Raw genomic sequence first — 11,444 nt, 5'->3', positions numbered from 1 at the left:
TCACCCCCAACCCTGTCCGTCCGTCCATCCGTCCTCTTGGACAATAATCCACACGTACTCGTCCAGGTGCGTCCACATCCTGCCGCTGGCTGCGAGGTACTGAGATGAAAGCAGCTGCCTAGTCTGCCTCATCTCTCTCTCTCTCTGTCTCTCTTTCTCTCTCTCTGTCTGCCTGAGAGCAGATCACCTGAGTGAGGGAGGGAGGGGGGGGGGGGGGGAGGAGTAGGTAAGGCTGCTGCCGTGGAAACGAGGTCGCTGCCTAGTGGCTACCAGCTGCAAGTGATTCATCACAGGGACACAGAGGCAGGTAGAGCGCACGTGGGCAGAAGTGTGTGGACAGCTGCATACACACTCTCCTACAATTCATTTGGAGGAGGCCCGGAAGTCTGTCCGGTAGGTGGAGGTGGTGGTGGAGGTGGTGTGTGTGTGGGGGGGGGGTACCCTGCCATTGGCTCCTAATTGAATTAAGGTCCTATTTATCTCCAGGGGCCGCTGGAAACAACAGCAGAGAGGAGAGAGGAGCAACCCCCCCCCCCCCCCCCACACACACACACACATACACACCTCCTCCCCCCACCTCCTCTGATATGAAGCCACCATCTGTGCAGGCCTCCCCACATGTTACCGCTCTCAACAAATGTTCAGCTACCCCCCCCCCACACACACACAGAATCAGGCCTCCTGAGACACTTTCAAGATTTACTGTACTCTACTGTATTCCACTGTATTATACTGTATTCCACTGTACTCTACTTTACTGTATTCTACTTTATTCTACTGTATTATATGGTATTCTAGTGTACTCTACTTTCTTTTATTATACTCCATCGTATTCTACTATATTATATGGTACTCTACTGTATTCTACTTTATTCTACTGTATTCTACTGACTGCGCAGTCAATATTAAGTAATAAATAACAAACAAAAATACAAACAAAGATTTCATATAAAAAGTCGTAGAGTTGTATAGAAAGTCAGATAATGGTAGAAGAGGTCCTATTGTGTTCAAAACTCGTTTAAAAAGTCGTATGTAAAAAGTAGTACAGTTGTAAAGGTTGTATAGTAACATAAAAAGTTATATATGTGTATAAAAAGTCGTATAATGGTATAGAAGTTCCTATAGTGTTAAAAAGTCAAAAAATGTTATAAAACGGCGGTATAATTGTACAAATAGTTGTATAAAGGCGGTATAGCTGTATAGAGAGTTGTAAAAAGAGTGGTATAGTCATATAAAGAGTCATATAAAGGTGGTATAGTTGTATTAAGAGTCGTATAAAGGCCTTATAGTTGTATAAAGAGTCGTATAATTGTGTAGTTCTATAAAGAGTCGTATAAAGGCGGTATAGTTGTATAAAGAGTCATATAAAACCTGGTATAGTTGTATAGTCATTTAAAGGCAGTATAGTTGTATAAAGAGTCATATAAAATGTGGTATAGTTGTATAGTCATTTAAAGGCGGTATAGTTGTATAAAGAGTCATATAAAACGTGGTATAGTTGCATAAAGAGTCGTATAAAACGTGGTATAGTTGCATAAAGAGTCGTATAAAACGTGGTATAGTTGTATAAAGAGTCATATAAAACGTGGTATAGTTGTATAAAGAGTCGTATAAAGGCGGTATAGTTGCATAAAGAGTCGTATAAAACGTGGTATAGTTGTATAAAGAGTCATATAAAACGTGGTATAGTTGTATAAAGAGTCGTATAAAGGCGGTATAGTTGCATAAAGAGTCGTATAAAACGTGGTATAGTTGTATAAAGAGTTGTATAAAATGTGGTATAGTTGCATAAAGAGTCGTATAAAACGTGGTATAGTTGCATAAAGAGTCGCATAAAACGTGGTATAGTTGTATAAAGGTAGAGAAGGTCGTACAGTTGGTGGGTGAGGTGACATCCAGCAGCAGAGACGATCGATGTGAAGCTTTTTGTTTCTGACCTGATTCACTCGGATGGATTTTGGCTTTGGGCTGAACCTCCATCACGTTTCACGAGTTCAGCATCCGCTGATCCTTCCTCGCTGCCTTCTCTCCTCATTTTCCTTCCTAACTTTGCAGCCAGCTTGTTCCCTCCCCTCTTTCTTTCTTTCCTCGTTTCTCTTCCTGCTGACAGACTTTTATTGTGAAACGTTCACGAGAAACTTTTTTTTTCCCTTCCCACCGGCCTCGTATCCTTTTTCCCTCAAAGGTATCAAGGGAAGGAATCAAGGAAACGAGGGGAGTTCTTTTGATTTCTATCACTGCAGTAGTGAAGCAGTTCTGATTGATTGTGCTGAATCTGATGTGATTATTGACGACTCAGCTGAATCTGTATGATTATTGATGTAGTTTAACTTCACGGCGTGTCGGTCTCAGATAATAAATCCTCCTGCAGCTGATGATGAGCTGAACCACAGTAAATATTTGAGTCTCTATTGTTTCTACTGCTTCCTCTGAGACTCCTCCGGGACACCCGCTGGCCCTGATCACATGACCGCCTTCCCAAACAGGAAGTGGACAGAGCTGTTAGAGAGAAGACGAGAAGCAATTTACGGAACGAAACAAATCCAAATAAAAAGTCCGACCTGGATATTCACCTGATTAAAATGAAATCTCACCACTTTATATGGATTATATTTTACAGAGATTTCAGCTGTTTGATTTCAGTCATTTTAAAGTCATCCATTTTCGGACACAGAAAGCATGAAAACACGTGATTCCATTTACTGCAGATGAACAGGAAGTCTGAACGAAACAGACTTTAACTGAGAGACCGTTAAACATCACTGATTCAAAACCATTCAAACGTTATTCATTGCTCCACGGCAGATTTGAAGGGATTTTCAAACACACACACACACACACACACACACACACACACACACACACACACACACACACCTTCAAACACTGAACATCCAACCACAAAGACTCAAAGTAAAGACGGAGGAACATGTGTGATGAAGTGAATCTCTGACTTCCAGTCGTGGCGCACCAAGCTGCTCATTTCAGAGGTATGTGCTGCGGACGCCCGATCTAAGAATGGACAGAAATCCCTCAAAGACGGCGCTGACGGGGACAGTTTCCACGGCGACCCGCTGGCAGGCTGCTGTGTAATTACAGCCACCACATCCCAGCCTTTACCCACGAGGCCAAGCGGCTCAAAAACAAAAAGAGGAGTCGCTCTGTAATTCACCCTCGCATGGGGGAGGGGGGATAAAAAAACAACAATTGCGACCTCAGAAAGAGGTTCAGGATGTTTAAACAACAACAAACAACTGGAAACAAACAACACAACAACGTTCAGAATGCTTAAACAATGATAAACAACTGGAAACAAACAACACAACAACATTTCTAATGTTTAAACAACGACAAATATCTGGAAACAAACAACAACAACATTCAGGATGTTTAAACAATAACAAACAACTGGAAACAAACAACACAACAACGTTCAGGATGTTTAAACAACTACAAACAACTGGAAAAAAAACAACACAACAATGTTCAGAATGTTTAAACAACAATAAACAACTGGAAACAAACAACACAACAATGTTCAGGATGTTTAAATAATGCCAAACTGGAAACAAACAACACAACAACATTCAGGATGTTTAAACAACAACAAACAACTGGAAAAAACAACACAACAACTTTTAGAACGTTTAAACAATGACAAACAACTGGAAACAAACAACACAACAATGTTCAGGATGTTTAAACAACAACAAACAACTGGAAACCGAGCCAATACAACAACATTCATCAATTGGTGGCTCCACCATCACTGACCGAGTGAAACAACAACAGTCAACAACAATGAGTCAATAACGAGTCAAAAAACGAGCCAACAAGTCAACAAAAACATTAATCTATCTGTGCAGTGACACAACAACCAGCCGACAACAGTCAACAACAGTCTACAACCAGTCAACAATTACCAGTCAACAACAGTCTAAGACCAGTCAACAACCAGTCAACAGCAGTCTACAACCAGTCAACAACCAGTCAAAAACAGTCAACAACAGTTAAGAACAACCAGTCAACAACAGTCAAAAACATTCAACAACCAGTCAATAACAGTTAAGAACAACCAGTCAACAACAGTCTACAACCAGTCAACAACAACCAGTTGACAACAGTCTACAACAGTCAATAACCAGTTAAAAACGGTCTACAACCAGTCAACAACAGTCAACAACCACTCAACAACAGTTAAGAATAACCAGTCAACAACAGTCAACAACAACCAGTCAAAAATAGTCAACAATGAGTCAAAAACAACCAGTCAACAACGTTCAACAACCAGTCAACAGCAGTCTACAACCAGTCAACAACAGTCTACAACCAGTCAACAACAATCAACAACCAGTCAAAAATAGTCAACAACCAGTCAACAACAGTCTACAGTCGAAAAACAGTCAACAACAACCAGTCAAAAACATTCAACAACCAGTCAACAACCACTCAACAACCAGTCAACAACAACCAGTCAAAAAGTCTACAACCAGTCAACAACAGTCAAAAAATAGTCAACAAACAGTAAACAACAACTAGTCAAAAATGAGTAAAAGAAGTCAACAATGAGTAAAAGAAGGAGTCAGCAAGAAGGAGTCAACAAGAAGGAGTCAACAAAAAAGTATCAACGAGTCAGCAACACAAAGTTGACACAGAGTCGACAAACACTGAACTAACAAAAAGTGAACAAAGCAAACATATGAAAGGTTTTGAAGGAACAGAAATCATAGACGTTGGTGTTTCAGCCGTTCAGCTCTTATCAGTGTGCTGATGTGACAGCAGAGGAAACCCAGTTCCTCTTCCAACCAGTCGAGTCACCGTCACTTCTTAATCAGGTTTTAACACCTGGAGCTCTGCAGGGCGGGAAAAATTGAGCGTTAACCTCCTCAGAACACCAGATAACCTCACAGGGTCACACCAGACTCCATTAACATTTCAGCTCATTTAAGGCCGGATCAGTGAACCAGCTGCACCTGGAACATTTCCGACACACTTTTCTACCTGCACAGGTGTAAGAGACAAGAGATGGAGCAGGAGGAGGAGGAGGAGGGGAGGGAGGAGGAGACGGAGCAGGAGGACAAGTAGGAGCAGGAGGAGCAGACCTGAGAGTTTACCGTTAACACTATCAGCAGCAGAGCGGTGGGTGAAGAGAGAACACTGCTGCTGCGCTCTGATAAGACGACACACACCGATACCAGACCTGCCAACCGTCTGTGCGTGTGTGTGTGCGTGTGGGAGGTGAGTTTGTGTTTGAACCACAGAAGAAGGAGGTCAGAGGTGTGAACGACAAACTTATTCTCTTCTTACTGAGAGTCAGATGTGAAGCAGAACTGCTGGTGAAGACGTGAACACTCTGATGAAGGTGTGAACACTCTGGTGAACGTATGAACACTGATGAAGGTGTGAACACTGGTGAAGGTGTGAACACTGGTGAAGACGTGAACACTCTGGTGAAGGTGTGAACACTGGTGAACATATGAACACTGATGAAGGTGTGAAAACTGATGAAGGTGTGAACACTCTGGTGAACGTATGAACACTGATGAAGGTGTGAACACTCTGGTGAAGGTGTGAACACTGGTGAAGGTGTGAAAACTGATGAAGGTGTGAACACTGATGAAGGTGTGAACATAGTAGTTGTGTAGGAAGAAGTCGAGCAGCTGCACAGAAAACTCCATAAAAATTCTCTTTTGAACTGACGTCTTGTTCTACATGCATTTTGAAGCCCATCAAACTTCATCTTTCTGTGTAAGCGTTCAATTAATCATCAGCCTCTGTGGCTGCTGGGGGAGGGGGGGGGCACGTCAAGGCTATCCCCCCACCACACACTCTAGTGAACCCCCCCCACCTCCCCCACCCTCCTGTAAAAATGTAGGTTGCCTTAAGAGAAGTCAGACTTTAACTGTGAATAATGGATCGAGGCGTTCACAGTGTGATGAGGCAGTTTGAGGGTTTACAGCCCAGCAGCCTCTCTGAGGGGGGTGGGTGGGGGTGGGGGTCTGAATTATTCATGTTCCCAGGTGGAGGATGAATCTTTACAAAAGGAGAAGAGGAGGAAGAGGAGAGTTATTAAATCCCTCCGATGAATACCTTCTTCCTGCGAGAAGCAGCGTTCGGAAAACTTCTGCTGAAATTATTCATGACTGCAGGTGTTTCAACTTCTTCACCAAACATCCATCAAACTTCCTCTTCCTCTTCTTCCTCCTCCTCCTCCTCCTCCTCTTTCTCTTTCTCCTCCTCTTCCTCCTCTTCCTCGTCTGAGCGGCAGCTACCAGACTTCTCTGTCACACTTCACCGGTCTCAGCTGGATCAGGACCAAGGAAACCTGGTCACTGTGGACACTCCAACTGAAGAACCGGGTTCAGTTCAGATGTCAAAGGTCAGAGAGCTGGACGACCGAATCACTGCAGAGCCAGAACCAGGTGCGCTTTGGAATTAGATCACAGAATATTCTGCTGCCCCAGAACCGAGACCGGCAGCCAGAACCGGACCCTAAGCAACACAACATGTTCCAAATGTTTCCGTGTAAATGAACAACGTGACGTTATCAACACACATCGAGACGTGACACTGTGCAGCAACATGAAAACCATCCAGAACCATCAGTGAGGTCATCATTGGTCTGTGAACATTATGAATTCTTCAGTTCAGATTCTGTCCGTCACCATCTTTGCTAGTTTGGAGGAGTTTGGAGCAGGAAGTGACCGTATTTGGACGAGGTGGGGGAGGAGCCAGCGGTGAATCTGACCGATCTGATTGGAAACCTGACGATACTACGTCCCGCCCACCGATAGCTGTAACCTGACTGCACCACAGGCCTGTCAATCAAACAGACACGCCCCCAAAAACAGGTCTTTTTGAAGCTTATTTTCTAATGAATGAGGGATTATTTTCAGATGGACCTCCAGAAAACTAATAAGAAGGAGTGACTTTAGCTAACAACACCGAGATAACTGCTGGAGACATTTTATTGACTTTGTATTTGATGAGAGAAGTTGAATGGGAGTCTATGGAGCCGGAGGCTTTTTGGAGCCGACCTCTAGTGGCACTCGGTGGTATTGCAGCTTCAGGGACTTTCTAATTTTTCAGAAGCAACGAACTCTTTTCTAAACAGTCGGTGATAGAAACACTTCTTCAATCAAACAGACCAAATATGAAAGTCATGTCTTCCAACAAATGTTTTATTGAACTCGATGAAACAAAAAGTCATTCTGTAAACTGTCAGAAATGTTAAATAGAGTTCAATTTTACACAGACGCCGTTCAACAAGGCGGCCAGACACATCCGTGACCGCTGACTCCCAAACACCGCCTACGGCAGGTTGCTTCACTTCACACTCGCTGGTCTTCGGAGGTATTTTTGATTTGTTCCTGGAACAGTTTGCAGAAGTGAAACTGCTGATGGAGTCAGTTTGATGTTGACTCACAAGACCTTTGTCCTCCGCAACCTGGAGAGGAGCACAAGTACACGAGTACCACGAGTACACGAGTACACGAGTACCACGAGTACACGAGAACCACGAGTATCTGCTCAGAGGAGCACAGCACGGAGACGCTAACACTTAGCAACCAGCTACCACTTCGCAACCAAATAACACTTGGCAATCAACTTTCGACTGTGGTGGTGCATCATGTGACTCTGAGAGCCAATCAGACAGCAGATTTTTTTTGTGCTAAAAAGCACAATGTGGTGAGTTTCAGCCTGTCGATGCAGAAGGGGAGGTGTGTGGGTGTGTGGAGGGAGAGCGGTGGGGGTAATCAGGGGTGAAGGACAAACAGGAAGTGAGGTGTCATCAGAGCGGGTTAGCGCTCGCGGTCACACCTTTGGACTGACAGATGTGTTCATCAACCATGTGACCAGGGAACAACCAACCTTCCTGCCCCCCTCCTGCCTCAGGCCCCGGGTGGGTGATCCTCCCCTAACCTTCCACCCCCACCCCAGCACACACACACACACACAGCCATTTCATGCCGTTGATGCCGGCTCGTGAGGTGACAGGAAGTGACAGGCATTCGCTCCGCAGGGTCTAAGTTTACGGTCAAAAGAACGAGCGGCTGCAGGACCGCTGTGACTCACTGTCACCCAATCCGATTGCAGCTCACAGGTCACAGTGTGGTGACCACAACAGGTGACCGACACCTGAAAACTGGAACCACTTAACGTCAGAGTCCGCTTCCACAAAACCAAAAACTTCTTACAGACGGTAAACTCAAACACAACTTAGTTTCTACGATTCTGGTCACAAAAATGTGACGTCTACTGTTCACGACGAATCTCTACGATGTGACGTAACAGAACACAAAACAACAATTATGTAAGAGGACATAATGTGAGAAAAGTGAAAAGTAAAATAACAACGTAATGCAGTACAACACGAACTCGGGACTTAAACGATACTGTGACATCACAAAACGCTCCGTGATGTCGGACTCATCTCAACATAAACACTGAGCTCTCAGGGAAGTCAGCAGCCGCTGGTTGTGATTTGCTGATGGTGTCACAAACCAGCCAGCTGTCAGTCAAACTCTGTTCATGGTGTGATGTCAGATGTCTCAGTCCAGGACATCTGAACTTTATTTTGAAGGACGGCTGTAATGTGGTCTGATTGTGATGCTGCTGCCGTCCTGAGCTGACAGTAAGAGCTAGGAGGAGGCGTGAGGGCGTGGGAGGGGGAGGGGGGTCGTGGGGTGTACAATGAGTCCTGTGTTAACGTGTTGCGGTCACCATGGGACCTCTGAGCCCACAGGTGTCTTCACTTCCTGCCGTTGGCGGGGAGCGTCCCAGAAAAGCACCAGTCACTAGAACCTGAATCAGCAAGAAGTGACGCTCAGTTTAACTCCAAATAAACCAGTAAACTACCAGTAAACTAACAATAAAACTACCAGTAAATTACCAGTAATTTAACAATAAAACTACCAGTAAACTAACAATAAAACTACCAGTAAATTACCAGTAATTTAACTATAAAACTACCAGTAAACTAGCAGTGAACTACCAGTAAACTAACAATAAAACTACCAGTAAACTAGCAGTGAACTACCAGTAAAGTCAAAGTAAACTGTGGTTGGATCAGACATGACTGCAGTTGTTTGGTGTTTTTAAATCGGCAAAACTAATAATAAATAATCGGTAAAACTCGCAGTATTTTAATAATTCAGACGACTCTGCTCCTGAGGTTTTTTAGCTGCGTGTGGAAACCTGATGGAAACGTGAACACAGCGCTGACCTGCACCACGTGACCTCTGTGATGTCACGTGTGATGTCATACTGGTCATGCGAGGCCAACGTTTCTCAACACGAGGTCAACGGAGGGAAAGCTGCAGACACTCGAGACGACATGATGCCCTGAAATTGATTTAAATGGTCGTTGAAGCGTTTGATGGTTTTTATTCAGCTTCATTCTTTCATCTAAAACCTGCTGAAATATTTTAACCCTTTTGTTTCAGATCATTGACTGAAGGAATATTTCAATGTTTCTGTTGAAGGGAACTGAACCTGATGATGATGATGATGATGATGGTGATGAAGATGAACCTGCAGCCTATTATAAACCACTAAGTGCTGCTGGAGCCGCAGAGGTCTTTTATTCTGACAGTCGTGTTAAAGACGGCATGCGGTCGAGCTGCAAATGGACGACGAGTTTTTCTGGAATGAGAAATGTTCACGGCCCGACAGAAACGTTACAGTTTAAAGGAGGAGGAGGAGTAAGAGGACCACTTGAACTTCCTGAAAAATCTTACAAGAATATTACACAAGGACCTTATTACCTGAATCAGAACTAAAAAAAGACACTTCTGTCTTTTGACTCTGTGTCTGTGTGTCAGGGGGGAGGGGGGGCAGCTCAGCAGGCTTCGGTCATAAACGCTGGTCCTTTTGTTTGCACTCAGTTGGCAGCAGGACTCAAACAATACGAAGTCCCAGAATGCACTGCTGCAAAACAGAAGAGCAGCAGCCCAGGCTGCGTTCAGAGCACGAAAACCTGCCGACTCATGAACAACAACCTGAAGTCTGGAAACCAGCTTCATCACTGACGCATCAAGCTGATCCCAAACTGAAACCAGCTTCGTCCTCACTGCGCGGATGGAGTCGCCATGGAAACCGTCACGTTTAAGAAACCGTCGTTTTCAGAAACTGTTGTTTTCAGAAACCGTCGTTTTCAGAAACCGTCTTTCGCTTCAGGTTCTTGTTGAACTTTAAAAAATTTCCTGTTTTAAAATTTTTTCACGTGAACATAAAACCTTCAAACTTCACTTGTTCAGCTTTTCGGGCTTCACGAAGAAAAAGAAGGTTTGACTTCATCTCATTGGTCAAACTGTTCAAAAGACACACGGATTTAACTCCGCCTCCTTTTGTACGGATTCTTATCGTAACTTCAAACTCCGACGTTTTTCATCGAGTAACTCCAAGTTAGAGCAGCACCCAGGAGTGTGTGTGTGTGTGTGTGTGTGTGTGTGTGTGTGTGTGTGTGTGTCTAACTGAAATAGAAACTCGTCTCCGTCTCCTTCATTCCTGACTCATGCCGCCATCGCTCCGGCTTTAGACTGCACTTCACACCCGACACACACACACACACACACACACACACACACACACACACACTCAGGGACCACTTTAATAGGAACAGCAGTCCGACATGACAAGGTCCAAACATTAGGAAGCCGAGTGTCAATTCACGTACCGATATCTTCAAAAGTACATGACAACAGAAACGTTTCATTTTTAATGCGGTTGAGACGGGAGAGTTTACAGATGTTCCCTGAACGCCTCAAACGCTAACTAGTTATAAAAGCATCGTATCCTCGGGCCCGTCGACTAATGACAGCGTCCAGCGGCGCTTTGTTCAGACGATGTTCGTAGAATGAGTTTGTCATCAGTGTAATAAACCACTTATCTGCTCCACCTGAGGACACGCCCCCACCGCCTCCTGATTGGCCGAAAAATCAGCGACAGACTCGGCAGAATTTCTTCTGTTCTGATCAGCGTTGAATCTGCAGCCAATCAGATTCAACTCAGAGCTCATACACGAAGAAAACAGGAAGTGAGGCGTGATGGAGCTGAAGAAGAAGAAGAAGAGTTCAGAGCACTTTTCCTGCCTCAGACACCGTCCAGTCACGTGATTCATGATTTCATTTCTGAGCAGCTCGACCCGGCGGAGGTCCAACAGCTTTTGTCTGAAACGATTTAACCTCTCTGACATTTATTTTTCATCTTCTGTTTGAAATATTTCACAAGTTAAAAGGATGAAACATTCGAACTCCCCCCTCGTGTTTCGATTTTAAAGCCACTTCAGTTCCTTTCGCTCTTTTGCGTCTAAAACGCGAGTGAGCGCCGCTGCTTTGACCAATCGGATGGTGTTTGAGATCGATGATGGCCACAACATTTCAACAGAGACGGTGTTACAACACATCGAGAAAAACTCCAAGAACAAAACTGTTGGTCCAACT

The 11,444-nt window shown here is 44.3% G+C and overlaps 1 protein-coding gene across 4 annotated transcripts in view; it reads right to left on the bottom strand.

Annotated features, from left to right (window-relative positions):
* The window catches only part of zeb2a (zinc finger E-box binding homeobox 2a), a 44,061-nt gene that overhangs the window by 17,564 nt on the left and 15,053 nt on the right, over positions 1-11,444 (bottom strand). The gene's annotated exons all lie outside the window — the stretch shown is intronic.

The sequence above is a fragment of the Embiotoca jacksoni genome, unplaced genomic scaffold (genome assembly GCF_022577435.1).
Source record: "Embiotoca jacksoni isolate LCO1_2020_lvr unplaced genomic scaffold, fEmbJac1.0.p SCAF_2, whole genome shotgun sequence".
NCBI classification, from domain to species: Eukaryota; Metazoa; Chordata; class Actinopteri; family Embiotocidae; genus Embiotoca; species Embiotoca jacksoni.
This window is presented reverse-complemented; position numbering and strand designations above follow the sequence as displayed.